Source organism: Chroicocephalus ridibundus, chromosome 26 (genome assembly GCF_963924245.1).
Source record: "Chroicocephalus ridibundus chromosome 26, bChrRid1.1, whole genome shotgun sequence".
Lineage (NCBI taxonomy): Eukaryota > Metazoa > Chordata > Aves > Charadriiformes > Laridae > Chroicocephalus > Chroicocephalus ridibundus.
The window spans coordinates 309,243-331,958 of NC_086309.1; positions in this window are offsets into that span (position 1 = coordinate 309,243).

The following is a 22,716-nucleotide window of genomic DNA, read 5'->3' on the forward strand; positions in this document are numbered from 1 at the left end:
ACAACCCACCCCCACCCCCCACTTTGGTGGGTGCCAGCGCGCCCCACTGGGTCGGGCGCTGAGGGGGTCGCTGCCCCAGCTGCAGGGTGGGAGGATGAACCACAGCACCAGGGGTAGAGAAAAACGTTTATTTCGGCCACATTTCAAACGGGGGGAAGGCCGGGGCGGGTGCCGGCCCCACGCCCTCCAGGGAACGCTTTCTCTTCTGGGCCCAGCGCTGCCACCGCTTGCAGGCCTGGCTGAAGCAGGGGAGCCGGCAGCGGCGCTTCCACCAGCCCTTCAAGCAGCCCCACAGCCGGGCACAGCCCCGCTGCAGGCACCGTCCTGCCGGGCACAGCCCCGGGGACGCCTGCCCGCGCTCCCTCTCCGTGCCTTTGGAGCGCCAGAATGTTTTTTTCTTCCAGGCCTTGAAAGTCTGCCTGTCTGGGAGGCTGCTGGGAGGCAGCTGCATGTCTCGGGGCTGCTCTTCCCCGTCCCTCCCGTGCACTGGGACCCACTCTTCCTCGGTCCCTGCCAGCAGCTCCTCTGGGGTGCTGTGGGGGCCAGGCAGCGTCCGGGGGTACAGGGATCCGTCACTTCCCACACTATAGAGGGTGTGGAGGGAGGGAATGGAGCCCCGCGGGAGCATAAGTTTGCTCTTTGTCGTCTCGGGCGTCACCCTGCAGAGGAGGAGAGAAGGGGACCCGCGGGCTGCACCCCCTCCTGGGGCAGCGGGCAGGGCTGCCAAGCGCAGGCAGGGCACGGGGTGAGGGTGTGGGGCAGGATCTGGGGGTCTTCCCCACACTCGCTGCTCCTCCAGTGTCAGCCTGGGCTCTGCTCCTTCATCTGCTGGTGGAGAGTCTGTGGAGGGAGGAGACGGAGTGAGCAGCCGGCAGCGCCCGGCACAGCCCCGGCTCAGGGCTGCCGTGGGGTGTCGGCCGTTTGCCGGGCGCTCGGTGCTGGGGCCACTCACCTCTCTGCTCCTCCAGCTGGGCTCTCTCCGCGCTTGTCTCAAGCTCCGACTCCTTGCAGCAGCTCTGCAAGTACCCAGAGGAGCGGTGTGAGACAGGAGCAGCTCCCCGCCCCACACCGCAGCCCCCCATGTGCCGCAGCCGGCAGCAGCCCTGCCGCAGGCACCGTCCCGCCCTGCACGGCCCCGAGGTTGCCCGGCCACATGCGGGCTCTGGGCTCTGCCAGGGAGCTCCTGCCCGTGGCAGCAGGAATCATGGAATCATAGAATCTTCAGGGTTGGAAAAGACCTTTGAGATCATCGAGTCCAAGCAGAAATAATCCCCAATGCTCCCGTCTGGCCCCGTTTCCGAGTCCTTGGCCTTGCCCCCACCCACAGCCTTCTCCATGGTGGGGCTTGGACCAGACGACCTTTCAAGGTCCCTTCTCAAGCCCACACATTCCATGTTTCTGTGATTCCATGTGTCCCCCCGGCAACTCTGCTGCAAGGCTCTGGGGCCACCCTGGCATCCCAGCGGCCCCGGCTGCTCCTGCTTCTCCATGCTGGCAGGGGGTGGGAGGGGTCCCGGTGAAGGTCCCCCCGCAGGCCCCCAACACCCCCCGCTGCCCCCTGACACCTCCCACTGCCCCCCACCGCTGGGCCCGGAGAGCCGCCACATACGGCAGCACTGCTCCGTCTTTACCTGGGTGTCCTGGTCGGAGCAGGCAGGGTCCTCCTGGAAGCGCACCCTCTTGTCCGTGGCCATGGGTGGTGCATCACGGGGGGGCGGGTGCACATCCACGCGGAACTGCACTTGGTTGGGCCACGCCGGCAGCTCTGGTGACTGGTCCTGGCTGAGGGCCGGCCCTTTCTCCTCCACCTTGTTGCCCTGGTTGGTGGAGGGGGTCCCGGGGCCATGGGTGGCCGGCAGAGGCATGGAGTACAGCAACCCATCTCTTCCTCCGTAGTAAATTGTTGGCTGGGAGGCCAGTGGAATCCGCGGGAAGAGGCGCTTGCTCCGTGACGCCTCCGTATTCGCCCTGCAGAGGAGGAGAGAGAAGAGACCCCGCTGCACCCCGGCCCCTCCGGCGGCACCCGCGGGCAGCACCCCCTCCTGGGCCGGCGGGCAGGGCTGCGCAGTGCAGGCAGGGCACGGGGTGAGGGTGTGGGGCAGGATCTGGGGGTCTCCCCCACACTCACCTCTTCTGTGTCCGCCTGAGCTGCTTTTCTCCTCGGTCTGCTGGCTGAGAAACTGCGGAGGGAGGAGACGGAGTTATCAGCCGGCAGCCTCTGGCACAGCCCCAGCTCAAGCCTGCTGTGGGGTGTTGGCCGTGTGCCGGGTGGTCGGTGCCGGGGCCACTCACCTCTCTGCTCCTGCAGCCGGGCTCTAGACGCTGCCTTCTGTCTCGTAGTTTTCTTCCACCACCTCTGCAGGACCCAAAGCAGCTTGGTGAGACGGGAGCAGCTCCAGCCCCACACCACAGCCCCCAAGGCCATCCCACGCCACCACGCGCCGCAGGGCAGTGCGGTGCGGTGCAGCAGTCACCTACCCGTAGACGCCTGGTCTTCAGCAGACCACAGAACAGGTTCAGCACCATCACGAGAAGCAGCAGTGGGGCCATCTGAGCCACATGGGAGCCACTGGAGCGACCCATGGCACCGGCTCCGGTGTGACCGCCTGCGCTGCTCTGAGTCACCAGCACAGATCCCCAGGATCCTCCTGGGTACCCAGTGATGGGAACGCCAAGATGGCTGGGGTGGCAGTGGCCGAGGCTGCAGTCTGCCCACACGATGCCAGAGTGCAGTGCCCAGTGCCTGCTGCCTGCTCCTGCGGTGCCCGCACCCCCTTCTATAGGAGGGCAGGGAGTCACGCCCTGCTTTGTGACATCACAGGGCCATCAGAGACCCGCCTTTGTGACATCACAGGGCAGTCAGAGACCCCCCTTTGTGACATCACAGAGCAGGGTAACCTGATGGGCTGGGGCAACAGGCGCTGGGCTGGGACAACTGATGCCGGGCTGGGGTCTTTTTCTCCCTCCTGGGATCCTGCCGGTGGAGACAAGGCCCCTTCTTTTGAGTTTGTGGGAAAGTAACATGATTTGTATCATGCATGATTTGAGAAAGATTAATGATGTCATGACAACAATGGGAGCACTACAACCGAGATTACCTCCGCCTACTATGATACCTATGGGGTGGGAAATTGTTGTAATGGATTTAAAAGTTTGTTTTTTTACCATCCCTCTGGCAGAACAAGACGGAGAAAAATTTGCATTTACTGTTCCGTCTGTGAATAAGACGGAGCCTACCAAAAGATATCAATGGAAAATGTTGCCACAAGATATAAAAAACTCGCCTACAATTTGGCAATGGTTTGTAGCAAAAGCGTTGAGTCCAGTCCGTGCCCTGTTCCCATCTGATTACTGTTACCATTACATGGATGATATTCTGCTAGCGGCTGCAACACCGCAACAGTTAGAAAAACTGGAACAGAAAACACAGGAGTCATTGTGTGAATATGGCTTAATAATCGCCCCAGAAAAGGGACAAAGGCAACAACTGTGCTTATACCTGGGAATGAAAGTATTAGCTCAGAGAGTCATGCCACAACCTATCCAACTACAAATAGAAGTAAAAACATTGAATGATGTACAAAAATTAGCAGGAATGATTAATTGGATTCGGCCCTATGTTGGTATTCCATCTTCCAAATTACAACCTCTCTTTGAGCTATTAAAAGGTGACACTAATATTTTAGCCCCACGAATGTTGACTGAGGAAGCGAAAAAAGTGGTAGCTGAAATAGAACCAGCTATTAGTAGTAAACACGTATGGAGACTTGACTTAGCGGTTTCGGTGCAGGCCTTTGTGTTAGTAGATCAATTAGTGCCATTTGCTGTGATTGCTCAATGGTGTGAACAATGGGATGATCCCTTACATGTTTTAAAGTAGATTTTTTTGCCCAACAAGATGAAGAAAACAGCCCCTGGTCTATTTGAGCTAATAGCACAAGTTATTATAAAAATTAGAACTCGACGTTCAGAACTGATGGGAAGAGACCCCGAACAGATTGTAGTCCCTGTCCAGAGGGATTATTTTGAACGGTGCTTAGCTAACAGCACTGCCCTACGAGCAGCCGTGACCAATTATACAGGGCAGGTGAGCTCCCATTTACCTTCACACCCACTGATCAAATTGGGCACCCAAATGGCCTTTGCACAGAAAAATCTCAGTCGCAGAAACCCAGTGGAGGGCCCCACGGTGTTCACAGATGGATCAGGAAAAACTGGAAAAGCTGCCGTTGTCTGGAGACAAGGAACACAATGGCAGCATAAGATCGAACATCAAGAAGGTTCGCCCCAAGTCGTAGAATTACGGGCGATGACCACGGTGTTTCAGAACTTCCCCAGCCCTGTCAACATTGTGACAGATTCGGCTGATGTGGCCGGACTGGTACAAGGTTTAGATAAGGCTGTTTTAGGTAATGTAACCAATGAATTGCTGTTTGGCGTATTGAAACTGTTACGGATAACAATACAAAAGCGACAGCAAGAATATTACGTGATGCATATTAAAAGTCATAGCCAGTTGCCAGGATTTCTTGTAGAAGACAATGCACAAGGTGATGCTTTAGTGTCTGCAGTGGCCCTGGGACCTGTGCCCAATGTTAAACAGCCAGCGATAGCATCGCCTAGTTTTTATCATCAGGGATATCGTGCTTTAAAATGTCAGTTTAATCTTAGTAATGCTGAGGCTCGCAATATTATTGCAGCCTGCCCCGATTGTCAAGATCAACATGTACCTATATATTATGGCACCAATCCACGAGGATTACATGCTTTACAGCTTTGGCAAACTGATGTCACACATATTACTGAATTCGGCCGTTTGAGGGATATCCATGTATCAATTAATACTTTTTCTTCTGCCCTCGTTGCCACTGCTCACGCTGGAGAATCAGCTCGGGACGCCCTACGCCGTTGGCAGCGTGCATTTTCTGTTTTAGGTGTCCCACCACAGATCAAAACTGATAATGGTCCTGCTTATGGATGGCAAAAAGTAGCTTGTTTTTCACAACTCTGGGGCGTGACACATGTCACAGGCATCCCCCACTCACCCACGGGTCAGAGTATTGTTGAGCGTGTGCACGGTACCCTGAAACGCCTTTTACACAAACAAAAAGGGGGAATGCTAGGGGAAACCCCTGAAGCACGATTAGCTAAAGCTGTATATGTCTTGAACTTTTTGCAGCTTGCTGATGATACTCCTGCTGCGATGCCACCCGTCTTCGGCACTTTGGTTCTCTGGTGACCCAGGAACGGGTGGGTCCTGGAGCAAAAGCGCTGATGCGGGACCTCAGGACAGGACAGTGGTTGGGCCCGCATGACTTGATCACGTGGGAAAGGGGTTATGCTTGTGTTTCCACAGATCATGGACCACGGTGGGTGCCCGCAAGATACGTCCACCCATATTTGAAGATAACCGGGACGGGGGAACAAAGCGAACCGGCAGGATGAGTCCGGCTATCTTGCTCACCATCTGCCTTAACATATTTACTGCACTCTTCTCAAGGGTTTGGATTCTACCTCAACCAAAGAATAATGTATGGGTCACCCTGGCTAACTTAACGGGCCAGGACACGCTTTGTTTGTCAACCTCATCACCGGAGAATCCCTTCTCAACCTGTCTGGTGGGACAGCCCTTAGACGCCTGGCCTGTGCCGGAGTCTCTGCAGCACTTTGCAAAAGGGGGTGAGGTAGTTGATAACTGGGATGCTTGGGTACCCTGTCTGCAACACAGTAACCTCGGACCGCAAGAACTAGAATTACTGGGTTCTGTTGAAATGGATTACTGCTTATATTTTAATTACAGTGGCAAAAATCAGTCAAACATTCAATGTGTTAATTCTAGCCTGATTGTTTATAGAAATGAATCTGCTTGGTGCAACTCCACATCAACCAATATCTCTAAATCTACTCATCACCCTCTTCACTTGCCAGCAGGAATCTTTCTCATCTGCGGAGATAGAGCATGGCCTGGTACCCCCTCTCATATTAAAGGGGGCCCCTGTAGTTTAGGAAGATTAACCCTACTAACACCAAATATATCTATGATTGTGCAGCACTATAGGCGCCCAAAACGAAGTGCTCACGCATTCAGAAATAGCTGCGATGACAATGTACAATTTTGGAACCCTGGAGAAATAATTGCAGCATCTTTTTTAGCCCCCGGGGTGGCATCAGCTAAAGTGCTCGCTACGCTTAACGAGCTTGGATGTTGGCTGGCTGAGCAATCTAATGCTACTTCTCTAGTTTTGAGTACTTTACTGTTAGATGTAGACTCAGTTAGACATGCCACACTGCAGAATCGAGCTGCAATAGATTTTTTGTTGCTGGCTCAAGGTCATGGCTGCCAAGATTTTGATGGGATGAGCTGCATGAATTTATCAGACCACTCTCGATCTATTCATGCACGCATACAAGAGTTGATGGAACGAACGAAAAAGTTAAAGGAAGAGGATGGGTTCTTCTCTCTTGATCACCTCTTGCAAAACTGGGGACTCTCGGGATGGCTGGTTTCAATAGTCAAAGCAGGATTAATAATATTATTGATAGTTGTAGTTGTGCTAATGATGGTGGCAAGTCTCATCTCCCTACTGCAAAGGGCCCTGCAGCAGGTGATGGGGGCGGCATTTGTAGCACAAATACAAAAAGGGGGAGTTGTTGGGGGATACGGCGGGTCCGTAGACTCCTTGACAGAAGAGACAGAGATTGCAGTGTACCCATAAGAAGGCCGTGAGTTGCGTCATATAAGGACAATGTAACAAAAAGGAGAAAGAAGAAGATTGCTTCCGAGAACAAGGAGAGTTAGGCTGTGAGAAAGCCAGATTTTGAGCAATGTGAACAGGATTTCAATAAGCAATCGTATTGTAGCTATGAGCGCGTGTGCTATGTAACCTAACCAACTGAAAGCGTAGAAAGAACGCGTGAACGGAGCGTGAACAAAAGATTAGATATATAAGAAAGCCAAGTTTGTAATAAGGAGAGAGCTTAACTTAACCCTTCAAGGAGAGCCTTGTCATTTGTCCGTCTCAACTGAAACAACAGCCCCACTTCGAGGGCTGTGTCCAGTTTTGGGCCCCTCACCACAAAAAAAGACGTGGAGGGGCTGGAGCGAGTCCAGAGAAGGGCAACGGAGCTGGTGAGGGGTCTGGAGCACGAGTCTTGTGAGGAGCGGCTGAGGGGGCTGGGGGTGTTCAGCCTGGAGAAGAGGAGGCCAAGGGGAGACTTTCTCGCTCTCCACAGCTCCCTGAAAGGAGCGGGTAGCCAGGGGGGGTCGGGCTCTTCTCCCAAGTGACAAGCAATGGGACAAGTTGAGCCAGGGGAAGTTTAGGATGGATATTAGGAAAAATTTCTTCACCGACAGGGTTGTCAAGCATTGGAACAGGCTGCCCAGGGAAGGGGTGGAGTCACCAACCCTGGAGGTGTTTAAAAGACCGGTAGGTGTGGTGCTGAGGGACACGGTTTAGTGGTAACTTGGCACTTTTAGGTTAGCGATTGCACTTGATGAGCTTCAAAGTTTCCTCCAACCATATCAGTTCTACAGTTCTATGAGCCTCAGGTTGGCCCAGGGGATTTGTCCCAAGCGGGCAAGCTCCCCCAGGGCAGGAACCCCACTACAGGCTTTGCTTGAGATCAGAGGAAGCCTTAATGGCCTGGAAAAGGCTGAGCTCCAGGTGAAAGAAGACGAGGCCGTGTTGAAGGCCGTTCTGCAGTGGATTGCTCATGACGGTGCCCAGCAGCACCTTCTCTGGGCTGGTGCCGGGCCTTGTTCCTCCCCAGGGGCAGGACTTGGCCCTTGCTGACCTTCAGGAGGTTCCTGCTGGCCCCGTTCTCCAGCCCACCCAGCTCCCCAGGCCCCAGCACACCCACTGGGGTACAACCCACCCCCACCCCCCACTTTGGTGGGTGCCAGCGCGCCCCACTGGGTCGGGCGCTGAGGGGGTCGCTGCCCCAGCTGCAGGGTGGGAGGATGAACCACAGCACCAGGGGTAGAGAAAAACGTTTATTTCGGCCACATTTCAGACGGGGGAAGGCCGGGGCGGGTCCCGGCCCCACGCCCTCTGGGGAACGCTTTCTCTTCTGGGCCCAGCGCTGCCACCGCTTGCAGGCCTGGCTGAAGCAGGGGAGCCGGCAGCGGCGCTTCCACCAGCCCTTCAAGCAGCCCCACAGCCGGGCACAGCCCCGCTGCAGGCACCGTCCTGCCGGGCACAGCCCCGGGGACGCCTGCCCGCGCTCCCTCTCCGTGCCTTTGGAGCGCCAGAATGTTTTTTTCTTCCAGGCCTTGAAAGTCTGCCTGTCTGGGAGGCTGCTGGGAGGCACCTGCATGTCTTGGGACTGCTCTTCCCCGTCCCTCCCGTGCACTGGGACCCACTCTTCCTCGGTCCCTGCCAGCAGCTCCTCTGGGGTGCTGTGGGGGCCAGGCAGCGTCCGGGGGTACAGGGATCCGTCACTTCCCACACTATAGAGGGTGTGGAGGGAGGGAATGGAGCCCCGCGGGAGCATAAGTTTGCTCTTTGTTGTCTCTGGCGTCACCCTGCAGAGGAGGAGAGAAGGGGACCCGCGGGCTGCACCCCCTCCTGGGCCGGTAGGCAGGGCTGCCCAGCGCAGGCAGGGCACGGGGTGAGGGTGTGGGGCAGGATCTGGGGGTCTCACCCACACTCACCGCTCCTCCAGTGTCAGCCTGGGCTCTGCTCCTTCATCTGCTGGTGGAGAGTCTGTGGAGGGAGGAGACGGAGTGAGCGGCCGGCAGCGCCCGGCACAGCCCCGGCTCAGGGCTGCCGTGGGGTGTCGGGTGTTTGCCGGGCGCTCGGTGCCGGGGCCACTCACCTCTCTGCTCCTCCAGCCGGGCTCTCTCCGCGCTTGTCTCAAGCTCCGACTCCTTGCAGCAGCTCTGCAAGTACCCACAGGAGCGGTGTGAGACGGGAGGAGCTCCCTGCCCCACACCGCAGCCCCCCATGTGCCGCAGCCGGCAGCAGCCCTGCCGCAGGCACCGTCCCGCCCTGCACGGCCCCGACGTTGCCCGGCCACATGCGGGCTCTGGGCTCTGGCAGGGAGCTCCTGCCCGTGGCAGCAGGAATCATGGAATCATAGAATCTTCAGGGTTGGAAAAGACCTTTGAGATCATCGAGTCCAAGCAGAAATAATCCCCAATGCTCCCGTCTGGCCCCGTTTCCGAGTCCTTGGCCTTGCCCCCACCCACAGCCTTCTCCATGGTGGGGCTTGGACCAGACGACCTTTCAAGGTCCCTTCTCAAGCCCACACATTCCATCTTTCTGTGATTCCATGTGTCCCCCCGGCAACTCTGCTGCAAGGCTCTGGGGCCACCCTGGCATCCCAGCGGCCCCGGCTGCTCCTGCTTCTCCATGCTGGCAGGGGGTGGGAGGGGTCCGGGTGAAGGTCCCACCGCAGGACCCCAACAACCCCCGCTGCCCCCCGACACCTCCCGCTGCACCCCACCGCTGGGCCCAGAGAGCCGCCACATCCGGCAGCGCTGCTCCGTCTTTACCTGGGTGTCCTGGTCGGAGCAGGCAGGGTCCTCCTGGAAGCGCACCCTCTTGTCCGTGGCCATGGGTGGTGCATCACGGGGGGGCGGGTGCACATCCACGCGGACCTGCACTCGGTTGGGCCGCGCCGGCAGCTCTGGTGACTGGTCCTGGCTGAGGGCCGGCCCTTTCTCCTCCACCTTGTTGCCCTGGTTGGTGGAGGGGGTCCCGGGGCCATGGGTGGCCAGCAGAGGCATGGAGTACAGCAACCCATCTCTTCCTCCGTAGTAAATTGTTGGCTGGGAGGGCAGTGGAATCCGCGGGAAGAGGCGCTTGCTCTGTGACGCCTCCGTATTCGCCCTGCAGAGGAGGAGAGAGAAGAGACCCCGCTGCACCCCGGCCCCTCCGGCAGCACCCACGGGCAGCACCCCCTCCTGGGCCAGTGGGCAGGGCTGCGCAGTGCAGGCAGGGCACGGGGTGAGGGTGTGGGGCAGAGCCACACCCCCGCATCTCCTTCCTTACCTGTCCCTTCTGAAGAGCTTAAGGCCGTTCATCAGGGCTTTCCAGTTGTGACAGTCATCCCACCAGGTCTCCCTGATGGCCACTACCTCATAGCTGTCGTGCTGCACAATGGCTTCCAGCTCATCCCGTCGGTTGCCCATGCTCCGTGCGTTCGTGTAGATGCGCTTGAGCTGAGCTACCCCCCTCCTTGGCCCTTTATCCCTAGGCTCGTTACTAGTGGGCCTGGTTTTATCCCCTTCCCCCTTCCATTCGAGTTTAAAGCCCTGTCCATGAGCCTTGCTAACTCTTGGCCTAGTCCCCTTTTCCCCTTTCGGGATCGGCTTTTCCCATTCTTAGCGAGCAGGCCCGGCGTCCTGCAGATCAAACTACGATCACAGAACCCAAAGCCCTGCTCGTAGCACCAGTTCTGGAGCCGGGTGTTGATCTGTCCGATTTTCTTGTTTACCCATTTGCCAGTCCCCACAACTGGAAGGGCAGAGGAGAACACAGTTTGTGCTCCCGAAGCCTTGACAAGCCGCCCCAAGGCCCTGCAATCTTTCTCCATTGCCCTCAGACTTCTGCTCTCCAGCTCCTCACTGTCTGCCTGGAAGATCAAAAGAGGGTAATAATCGGAGGGCCGTATCAGGCCAGGAAGCTTCCTGGCTATATCCTTAAGACGGGCCCCAGGGAGGCAGCAGACCTCCCTGTGGGAAGGGTCCGGCCTGCATACGGGACCCTCCGTTCCCCTCAGAGGAGCGGGGCCAGAGGAGGCCCCGGAGATGCTGGGAGGGCTGGAGCCCCTCTGCTGTGAGGACAGGCTGAGAGAGCTGGGGGGGTTCAGCCTGGAGAAGAGAAGGCTCCGGGGAGACCTCGGAGCCCCTTCCAGTCCCTAAAGGGGCTCCAGGAGAGATGGGGAGGGACTCTGGAGCAGGGAGGGGAGCCATGGACGAGGGGGAATGGCTTCGAACTGATAGAGGGGAGATTTGGGCGAGAGATCAGGAGGAAATGCCTTCCTGTGAGGGCGCTGAGCCCCTGGCCCAGGTTGCCCAGAGAAGCTGTGGCTGCCCCATCCCTGGAGGGGTTCAAGGCCAGGTTGGAGGGGGCTTGGGGCAACCTGGGCTGGTGGGAGGTGTCCCTGCCCAGGGCAGGGGGTGGCACTGGGTGATCTTTAAGGTCCTTCCAACCTAAACCATTCCATGATTCCATGCTACAGCTCCTGGCACCTCCTGGGCACCAACACAGCAGGGCTGTACCAGAAGACGACTGCTACCGCCATGCCCCACAGGCCAACAGGGCCTCCCAGAAGTGCCGTGCTGGAAGACAACAGCTCCTGGCACGCTGAGGCCTGTGGCCCTTAGAGTTGCACCCTGCTGGGTGCCATCCTCCCTCAGAGGCCACCACAGAGATGGAGCAAAGCCCGGTCACACTGGCCCGGGGCTTCTCATAGCACACAGCATCCCCCGGGGGCAGGTTGAGGTCCCACAGAGGGGTGCAGGCTGCAATGGAGGCCTCGGGAGGGCTCCTGAGTGGACTAGAGTGCTGCTAAGAGAGCTACAGGGCAAATGGAGGAGTCCTGCGGTGGGACTGTGCTCGGGAGCCCTCTGCTGGCCCCAGATCAAGGGAGGGCTCCTGAGGCTCAGAGGGAAGGGGCCAGGGGGCTAAAGAGGGGTGCTGCAGGGACCTGGGGGCAAACTGAGGCCTCGAGAGAAGATCAAAAGGCACACTGGGGTGCTGAGAGGTTCCGTGGGGGCTACTGGGTCAGGCTGAGGCAAGCCCAGGACCACAGAGGGGTTCAGAGGGGACTAGTGCGTATGAGGAGGGGTCTGGCTTGAGGGGACTGCAAGGGAAAATGATCAGGTCTTTAGGGGCTCCGATGACAAAAAGACAGCCACCCCCCATCTGGAATTTCCAAGACAACTCGTCCTTATCCACCTCTTTCCCGTCCTGCCCCTAGTTCTGCCCATGTGCCCTCAAGGAGGCTGCCCAGATGCCCACACCCAGCCGGCTCGGGCAGAGCAAAGCTCTCAAGGTGCCCGAGCGTGGTCACACTGGCCAGTGGCTCCATGGCACCTCTTGGGCTTTCAGAGAAGGGCTGCTCCGGGGTTCCTTGGGCTCACTGGGGGTTCCTTGGACTGCCTCCGTGCAACAGACACACTGAGGCAACAGAAGCGTGACTACTTCCCCGTCTACTCCTCTCAGGTGAGACCCAACCTGCAGTGCTGGGTCCAGCTTTGGAGTCCTCAGCACGAGAAGGCCGTGGACCTGTTCGAGAGGGTCGAGAGGAGGCCACGAAGATGATCCGAGGGCTGGAGCCCCTCTGCTGTGAGGCCAGGCTGAGAGAGCTGGGGGGGTTCAGCCTGGAGAAGAAAAGGCTCCCGGGAGACCTCGGAGCCCCTTCCAGTCCCTAAAGGGGCTCCAGGAGAGATGGGGAGGGACTCTGGAGCAGGCAGGGGAGCCATGGTACGAGGGGGAATGGCTTCGAACTGAAAGAGGGGAGATTTGGGCGAGAGATCTGGAAGCAATTCTTTGCTGTGAGGGTGGTGAGCCCCTGGCCCAGGTTGCCCAGAGAGGTGGTGGAGTCTCCACCTCTGGAGACATTCCCAAGCCGCCTGGGCGCGTTCCCGTGCCACCTGCTCTGGGTGACCCTGCTCTGGCAGGGGGTTGGACTGGATCATCTCCAGAGGGCCCTTCCAACCCTCTGATTCTGTGATTCTATGGGATCCAGCTGCACTCAGACTCCTCTCTGAGAAGGAGTTTAGAAAGAAAGGGGGCCCTTTCGGAACCTCTCAGGGTCTCCCTGACAGCTCTGTCTGACCCTGTCCTCTGTGCAGTAAATAACCAAGGGTGCCTTGCCATCCAGTCTTGTTAAAACACTTGTTGCACTGACTGTCAGACTTTGTGAAATCCCTCTTTAATATCAGTCCGTGTGTCAGTGCTGCTCTCTCCGAGTGAAGCGCGTCACCTGCGGCACTTTCCCACCCTCATCCCTTTGTCCCCTTCCTGTGGGCCCGGGCACATCCAGTGCCGCGGGCTGCTCTGCACGCAGCAGATTCTCTGCCCTTGGGTCTCTCCAGGGCACCGCGGGGCAGCGCAGGAGTCCTCCCTTGGCTCTGGGAGTTCAGCTCCGTCTCCTGGGGGTGAGAGGGACAGCAGGAGCCAATGGCACAACTCTTTGTCTTCCTTGCAGATCCCCAAAGCCATAGACAGCACGCTGGAGACGTTGGTGCTCAGCTGTCCTGCCTCCAGATTCAGCAAGGTGCTGCAGAATATCTTGCAGGTGTGGCACGTGCCAAGAGTGGGCTTCAGAGGGGCTGTTCCTCACCCTGGGGGGAAGGGGGGACAGTCCCCACCCCAGTGCCCCGCAGAGCCAGCACAGCGCAGGGAGGGTGCCCACCTGCCTTGGGTAACCAGGGGCTGCCCCCCAGGCTCTTCCAGAGCACAGTGGCCGCAGAGGGTGGCATCTGCCTTCCTGCCTGGCCACAAGGAGGGCTCTGCAGAGGCATCTGCACAGGCTGGATCGATGGGCCAATGGTGTGAGGTTCAACAAGGCCAAGCGCTGGGGTCACAACAGCGCCATGAACGCGACAGGCTGGGGGGGAAGAGTGGCTGGAGAGCTGCCTGGTGAAAAAGCTGCTGAATATGAGCCAGCAGCGTGCCCATGTGGCCAAAAAGGCGAATAGCGTCCTGGCCTGTATCAGCAATGGTGTGGCCAGCGGGACTGGGGCAGTGATGGTGACCTGTACTGGGCAGCGGTGAGGCCCCACCTCGAGGGCTGTGTCCAGTTCTGGGCCCCTCACCACAAAAAAGACAGGGAGGGGCTGGAGCGAGTCCAGAGAAGGGCAACGGAGCTGGTGAGGGGTCTGGAGCACGAGTGCGGTGAGGAGCGGCTGAGGGGGCTGGGGGTGTTCAGGCTTTGCTTGAGATCAGAGGAAGCCTTAATGGCCTGGAAAAGGCTGAGCTCCAGGTGAAAGAAGACGAGGCCGTGTTGAAGGCCGTTCTGCAGTGGATTGCTCATGACGGTGCCCAGCAGCACCTTCTCTGGGCTGGTGCCGGGCCTTGTTCCTCCCCAGGGGCAGGACTTGGCCCTTGCTGACCTTCAGGAGGTTCCTGCTGGCCCCGTTCTCCAGCCCACCCAGCTCCCCAGGCCCCAGCACACCCACTGGGGTACAACCCACCCCCACCCCCCACTTTGGTGGGTGCCAGCGCGCCCCACTGGGTCGGGCGCTGAGGGGGTCGCTGCCCCAGCTGCAGGGTGGGAGGATGAACCACAGCACCAGGGGTAGAGAAAAACGTTTATTTCGGCCACATTTCAGACGGGGGGAAGGCCGGGGCGGGTCCCGGCCCCACGCCCTCCGGGGAACGCTTTCTCTTCTGGGCCCAGCGCTGCCACCGCTTGCAGGCCTGGCTGAAGCAGGAGAGCCGGCAGCGGCGCTTCCACCAGCCCTTCAAGCAGCCCCACAGCCGGGCACAGCCCCGCTGCAGGCACCGTCCTGCCGGGCACAGCCCCGGGGACGCCTGCCCGCGCTCCCTCTCCGTGCCTTTGGAGCGCCAGAATGTTTTTTTTTCCAGGCCTTGAAAGTCTGCCTGTCTGGGAGGCTGCTGGGAGGCAGCTGCATGTCTCGGGGATGCTCTTCCTTGTCCCTCCTGTGCACTGGGACCCACTCTTCCTCGGTCCCTGCCAGCAGCTCCTCTGGGGTGCCCTGGGGGTCAGGCAGTGTCCGGGGGTACAGGGATCCGTCACTTCCCACACTATAGAGGGTGTGGAGGGAGGGAATGGAGCCCCGCGGGAGCATAAGTTTGCTCTTCGTCGTCTCGGGCTTCACCCTGCAGAGGAGGAGAGAAGGGGACCCGTGGGCTGCACCCCCTCCTGGGCCGGCAGGCAGGGCTGCCCAGTGCAGGCAGGGCACGGGGTGAGGGTGTGGGGCAGGATCTGGGGGTCTTCCCCACACTCACCGCTCCTCCAGTGTCAGCCTGGGCTCTGCTCCATCATCTGCTGGTGCAGAGTCTGTGGAGGGAGGAGACGGAGTGAGCAGCCGGCAGTGCCCGGCACAGCCCCGGCTCAGGGCTGCCGTGGGCTGTCGGGTGTTTGCCGGGCCCTCGGTGCTGGGGCCACTCACCTCCATGCTCCTCCAGGCGGCCACTCGACGCTTTCTTCTGTCTCGTAGTTTTCTTCCACCACCTCTGCAGGACCCAATTCAGCTTGGTGAGATGGAAGCAGCTCCCTGCCCCACACCGCAGAACCCAAGGCCATCCCACGCCACCACGCGCCACAGGGCAGTGCGGTGCGGTGCAGCAGTCACCTACCCGTTGCACCGGGTGCTGCTTTGGAGATTCCAACACCCACGAGGCGTCAAGATTAAATTTCTTCTTTGCCTTTCACCTGTGGTTTTGTGGTCAGTCCTGCCTGCATCGACTCACACATTTGGCGTGGTCGGCAGCGCCAGGAACACCCGTGCCGTGGCTGATAAAGAGTTGGCAACTAGGGAGGCCATTATGGTGCCTCCCCCTATTTTGAGGTGGCCCAGTCCTGAGCACTGGAGCCCCGGTGGCCACTTTCCTGGCTAAACTGGCTCTGCCAGAGGCTTGGCCCGAAATAAATGATGGGGCGGTGATTACCCCCCCAGGCAATTGAAATGGCCATGCGTGGGTTGCCATGGAAAGCGGCATGGCATAATTCTGGCCAATTAGTGGGGAGACTGGGATGGCTCTTAGCTACCGGACTCGGAGCTCTTGACCATGAAGTTGTTGCGTTACGTAGTGAGGTGAGGGAACTGGAAAGCAGGGGTTTACAAGATGCAAAGGTGATTGTGCGAGAAGTAATTAGCGTTCAAGCAGAGCGGTGCCGTGAGCTGCAAGATCACGTAGAGCGGTTGGTGGCACGCGTTGTTAATTGTCCTGAGCGCCCGGCCCTGCCTGGACCACCGTAACAGGCAGCGCACCCTGCGCTCCCTGGCCAAGCTGGAGAATAGGACCACCCTGTCAGGGAGCGGCTCCTCTTCCCGGGGCTCCCGCTCCTCCTTCCCAGAGCCCTGGTCCAGCGTGGCATGCGGCACTCGCCTGCTCGGGACTAATCCGTGGTGCCAAGGGGGGCCGGTGCGGCAGCGGGGGCCGGACCTCGGCCTGGACACCCCAGGGGAGCTGCCTCCAGAGATGGAGGAGCGGGTCCGGTGTGCCCTGGCTACATTAAGCTGCCCCCTCACACGGCCATGGCCGTGGAGCAGCGCTTCCAGGAGTTCACCCGCGCTCTCGAGGCCTCTGGTCCCTGCACCCCCAGGACTCCCGACCCCCTCCTGAAGAACAACAGGGGGGCTCCTCTTACTCGATTCCTGGGGGACAGGGCTGCACCCCCGCCTTCTCTCCCCCGAGAGCAGGGAGGGGCCGGGGAGGAGGGAGAACCCCAGCCCCAGCCCCCCCACCACCACCCCCCGCCAAAACCAGGGGAAAAATCTTCTGGAATGGGCAGCGATTCCGGGCGTAAGAGCTGCCCCGCACCAGCCCCTGCCGCGGTCCAGCGCATTCACAGTGTCCCCACGCCGTGGCGAGGACGAGGGAAATCAAGGAGGGGACACACACACACACACACACACATGCACATTTCGGGGCGCGCTCCCCCTACATCAACTTCAGCCCCCTCCCCCCCGCCCCAGATCACCCTCCGCCATTGGAACCCCACCGTCTCGCCACCCCCCCCACCCCGGGGCGGCGCAGGAACTTGTGGGGCTTGCTTTTCCTCCGTGCCTTTCTAAATCTGGGTTTATCTCTAAACGGAGACAAACCTATCATGAAACTTTCTGAAAGAAAGAATCTTTGTTTTACAAAAAAAAAATAAAATAAAACCAAAAAACGGGCTTTTTGTCACGCCAGAGTGGCTTGTGGCAGGCGGCCTTTTTCACAGTCTGAGGATGGAACAGTAATTCGTATTATTCCTTGTGCCACGTATAGTGTAATATCCAGAGAAGGGAGAAAAGCAGATACCGATCTGCATTTTACTTTATTATTTCAATAGGAGGCATTTTGGGGTTTTTTGTAGAATATTTGTCAGAATTCCAAGCCACTGAAAGCTTTTGAAAGGTTTTCTAGATCCAGTACGGAATCCCTTTAAGCAGCATGAACCTCTGGAACAGCGAGTGCATTGCGCCGGCAGAGTTTGAGCCTTGTTGGGGGATGGCAGTCAACGTGCACGCTGCCCCCGCAAACCGAGGGGCTGTGAGTTGATGGTTGAGATAGTTTCTTGGGTAAATCAAAAAATTGGCTTTGAGCAACAAAAAAAAGTGGATCCGGGGAAAAAAAAAAACCCAAACAAAAAAGCTGGATCCAAACTAAAGCCACAGCATTTTCCTTTGAAGTACAAGGCGTTTATCCAACTTAAAACAGTTTGCCATCTTGTTCTTGACAAAACATTCCTCTCTTGGTTTTATTTCTCCCTCCATTTCTAAACTGAAGACTCTGACCCAAGATCCCCCAAAGATTATTTATGAGCTTAAATTAATTCTTCCAGTCCCAGCACTTAAGCACGGGGACCGGGCTCTTCCAGGTTGGGGGCCTTCTGATGCCACTCCTCGCTCCTACGTATTATCTCTTGAGTTTTAAATCCCCTAGAATAAGGCCGTTTTTTTCCCCTCCGCGTGACTGTCTATCATCTAGCTAAACCGTGTATGTTCATAACTGGGTAAGTAATTAGCCAGAGGCTGTTGGACGCTATTACAAAAAAATTGTAGTATTTGAGATTATCAGAGATATGAAAAGAGCATGGCGAGGAGAGGCAAAGAAATAGGGATTTTGAAAAGCTCGTTTCTGAAAAAGAAAAACCAAAAAACCGAAATAGCTTTGCATTCAAATGTCGGGGTTCTGTATTAAAATAGGAGGTAAGAAATATTTCTTAATATAATCTCAGGCGTGTCTGGAACTGACCTGGGACAAAGCGTGACCCCACTGTCCCCAGACCGATATCACAGGCCCCTCCTGAGCCCCTCGCATCCGCCGGGACCAGCTGGGGAAGGGCGTGGGGGGCCGCCGGGTGTCACCAAGGGGGGCTCTGCCTGCCCCAGGATGTCACCAAGGGGGTCCCTGACTGCCCCGGGATGTCACAAAGGGGGATGTGCCCTGGGCACCGGCATCTGGCAACACCCGGCAGACTGCAGCCTCAGCCTCTGCCACCCCAGCACCGTCGGGTGTCCCGTCACCTGGGAGGTCACCGGGGACCCACATCGCGGGCCTGGGCGGGTGACTCTCAGCTCTGCGGCTGCGCTGGGGCTGGTGTCATGGAGCGCTCCGACGTCCCCCCAGCGCCTCGGCTGCTCTCGCTGCTGATGCGCGTGGTGAGGCGCTGCATGGCCTCCGCCATGCTGCTGGCTGAGCGGCTCTGGGTGGGTGACTGCTGCACCGCGCGGCGCTGCGCCGTGGCGTGGGGTGGTGGGGAGCGGTTTGGGGGCTGTGGCGTGGGGCCGGGAGCTGCTCCCGTCTCACGCTGCTGCTGGGGGCACTTGCAGAGCTGCTGTAAGAAGACTAAACGAGAGAGGAGGATGGCGAGAGCCCGGCCGGAGGAGCAGAGAGGTGAGTGGCCCTGGCACCGAGCACCCGGCAAACGGCCGACACCCCACGGCAGCCCTGAGCCGGGGCTGTGCCGGGGGCTGCCGGCTGCTCACTCCGTCTCCTCCCTCCACAGACTCTCCGCCAGCAGATGAAGGAGCAGAGCCCAGGCTGACACTGGAGGAGCGGTGAGTGTGGGGAAGACCCCCAGATCCTGCCCCATACCCTCACCCCGTGCCCTGCCTGCGCTGGGCAGCCCTGCCCGCTGGCCCAGGAGGGGGTGCAGCCCGCGGGTCCCCTTCTCTCCTCCTCTGCAGGGTGAAGCCCGAGACGACGAAGAGCAAACTTATGCTCCCGCGGGGCTCCATTCCCTCCCTCCACACCCTCTATAGTGTGGGAAGTGACGGATCCCTGTACCCCCGGACGCTGCCTGGCCCCCAGGGCACCCCAGAGGAGCTGCTGGCAGGGACCAAGGAGAGTGGGTCCCAGTGCACAGGAGGGACAAGGAAGAGCAGCCCCGAGACACGCAGCTGCCTCCCAGCAGCCTCCCAGACAGGCAGACTTTCAAGGCCTGGAAGAAAAAAACATTCCGGCGCTCCGCAGGGATGGAGAGGGAGAGCAGGCAGGCGTCCCCGGGGCTGTCCCTGGCAGGACGGTGCCTGCAGCGGGGCTGTGCTGCCTTGCTCCAGACCCCTCACCAGCTCCGTTGCCCTTCTCTGGACTCGCTCCAGCCCCTCCCTGTCTTTTTTGTGGTGAGGGGCCCAGAACTGGACACAGCCCTCGAGGTGGGGCCTCACCGCTGCCCAGTACAGGTCACCATCACTGCCCCAGTCCCGCTGGCCACACCATTGCTGATACAGGCCAGGACGCTATTCGCCTTTTTGGCCACATGGGCACACTGCTGGCTCATATTCAGCAGCTTTTTCACCAGGCAGCTCTCCAGCCACTCTTCCCCCCCAGCCTGTCGCGTTCATGGCGCTGTTGTGACCCCAGCGCTTGGCCTTGTTGAACCTCACACCATTGGCCCATCGATCCAGCCTGTGCAGATGCCTCTGCAGAGCCCTCCTTGTGGCCAGGCAGGAAGGCAGATGCCACCCTCTGCGGCCACTGTGCTCTGGAAGAGCCTGGGGGGCAGCCCCTGGTTACCCAAGGCAGGTGGGCACCCTCCCTGCGCTGTGCTGGCTCTGCGGGGCACTGGGGTGGGGACTGTCCCCCCTTCCCCCCAGGGTGAGGAACAGCCCCTCTGAAGCCCACTCTTGGCACGTGCCACACCTGCAAGATATTCTGCAGCACCTTGCTGAATCTGGAGGCAGGACAGCTGAGCACCAACGTCTCCAGCGTGCTGTCTATGGCTTTGGGGATCTGCAAGGAAGACAAAGAGTTGTGGCATTGGCTCCTGCTGTCCCTCTCACCCCCAGGAGACGGATCTGAACTCCCAGAGCCAAGGGAGGACTCCTGCGCTGCCCCGCGGTGCCCTGGAGAGACCCAAGGGCAGAGAATCTGCTGCGTGCAGAGCAGCCCGCGGCACTGGATGTGCCCGGGCCCACAGGAAGGGGACAAAGGGATGAGGGTGGGAAAGTGCCGCAGGTGACGCGCTTCACTCGGAGAGAGCAGCACTGACACACGGACTGATATTAAAGAGGGATTTCACAAAGTCTGACAGTCAGTGCAACAAGTGTTTTAACAAGACTGGATGGCAAGGCACCCTTGGTTATTTACTGCACAGAGGACAGGGTCAGACAGAGCTGTCAGGGAGACCCTGAGAGGTTCCGAAAGGGCCCCCTTTCTTTCTAAACTCCTTCTCAGAGAGGAGTCTGAGTGCAGCTGGATCCCATAGAATCACAGAATCAGAGGGTTGGAAGGGCCCTCTGGAGATGATCCAGTCCAACCCCCTGCCAGAGCAGGGTCACCCAGAGCAGGTGGCACGGGAACGCGCCCAGGCGGCTTGGGAATGTCTCCAGAGGTGGAGACTCCACCACCTCTCTGGGCAACCTGGGCCAGGGGCTCACCACCCTCACAGCAAAGAATTGCTTCCAGATCTCTCGCCCAAATCTCCCCTCTTTCAGTTCGAAGCCAGTCCCCCTCGTACCATGGCTCCCCTGCCTGCTCCAGAGTCCCTCCCCATCTCTCCTGGAGCCCCTTTAGGGACTGGAAGGGGCTCCGAGGTCTCCCCGGAGCCTTCTCTTCTCCAGGCTGAACCCCCCCAGCTCTCTCAGCCTGGCCTCACAGCAGAGGGGCTCCAGCCCTCGGATCATCTTCGTGGCCTCCTCTCGACCCTCTCGAACAGGTCCACGGCCTTCTCGTGCTGAGGACTCCAAAGCTGGACCCAGCACTGCAGGTTGGGTCTCACCTGAGAGGAGTAGACGGGGAAGTAGTCACGTTTCTGTTGCCTCAGTGTGTCTGTTGCACGGAGGCAGTCCAAGGAACCCCCAGTGAGCCCAAGGAACCCCGGAGCAGCCCTTCTCTGAAAGCCCAAGAGGTGCCATGGAGCCACTGGCCAGTGTGACCACGCTCGGGCACCTTGAGAGCTTTGCTCTGCCCGAGCCGGCTGGCTGTGGGCATCTGGGCAGCCTCCTTGAGGGCACATGGGCAGAACTAGGGGCAGGACGGGAAAGAGGTGGATAAGGACGAGTTGTCTTGGAAATTCCAGATGGGGGGTGGCTGTCTTTTTGTCATCGGAGCCCCTAAAGACCTGATCATTTTCCCTTGCAGTCCCCTCAAGCCAGACCCCTCCTCATACGCACTAGTCCCCTCTGAACCCCTCTGTGGTCCTGGGCTTGCCTCAGCCTGACCCAGTAGCCCCCACGGAACCTCTCAGCACCCCAGTGTGCCTTTTGATCTTCTCTCGAGGCCTCAGTTTGCCCCAGGTCCCTGCAGCACCCCTCTTTAGCCCCCGGCCCCTTCCCTCTGAGCCTCAGGAGCCCTCCCTTGATCTGGGGCCAGCAGAGGGCTCTCGAGCACAGTCCCACCGCAGGACTCCTCCATTTGCCCTGTAGCTCTCTTAGCAGCACTCTAGTCCACTCAGGAGCCCTCCCGAGGCCTCCATTGCAGCCTGCACCCCTCTGTGGGACCTCAACCTGCCCCCGGGGGATGCTGTGTGCTATGAGAAGCCCCGGGCCAGTGTGACCGGGCTTTGCTCCATCTCTGTGGTGGCCTCTGAGGGAGGATGGCACCCAGCAGGGTGCAACTCTAAGGGCCACAGGCCTCAGCGTGCCAGGAGCTGTTGTCTTCCAGCACGGCACTTCTGGGAGGCCCTGTTGGCCTGTGGGGCATGGCGGTAGCAGTCGTCTTCTGGTACAGCCCTGCTGTGTTGGTGCCCAGGAGGTGCCAGGAGCTGTAGCATGGAATCATGGAATGGTTTAGGTTGGAAGGACCTTAAAGATCACCCAGTGCCACCCCCTGCCCTGGGCAGGGACACCTCCCACCAGCCCAGGTTGCCCCAAGCCCCCTCCAACCTGGCCTTGAACCCCTCCAGGGATGGGGCAGCCACAGCTTCTCTGGGCAACCTGGGCCAGGGGCTCAGCGCCCTCACAGGAAGGCATTTCCTCCTGATCTCTCGCCCAAATCTCCCCTCTATCAGTTCGAAGCCATTCCCCCTCGTCCATGGCTCCCCTCCCTGCTCCAGAGTCCCTCCCCATCTCTCCTGGAGCCCCTTTAGGGACTGGAAGGGGCTCCGAGGTCTCCCCGGAGCCTTCTCTTCTCCAGGCTGAACCCCCCCAGCTCTCTCAGCCTGTCCTCACAGCAGAGGGGCTCCAGCCCTCCCAGCATCTCCGGGGCCTCCTCTGGCCCCGCTCCTCTGAGGGGAACGGAGGGTCCCGTATGCAGGCCGGACCCTTCCCACAGGGAGGTCTGCTGCCTCCCTGGGGCCCGTCTTAAGGATATAGCCAGGAAGCTTCCTGGCCTGATACGGCCCTCCGATTATTACCCTCTTTTGATCTTCCAGGCAGACAGTGAGGAGCTGGAGAGCAGAAGTCTGAGGGCAATGGAGAAAGATTGCAGGGCCTTGGGGCGGCTTGTCAAGGCTTCGGGAGCACAAACTGTGTTCTCCTCTGCCCTTCCAGTTGTGGGGACTGGCAAATGGGTAAACAAGAAAATCGGACAGATCAACACCCGGCTCCAGAACTGGTGCTACGAGCAGGGCTTTGGGTTCTGTGATCGTAGTTTGATCTGCAGGACGCCGGGCCTGCTCGCTAAGAATGGGAAAAGCCGATCC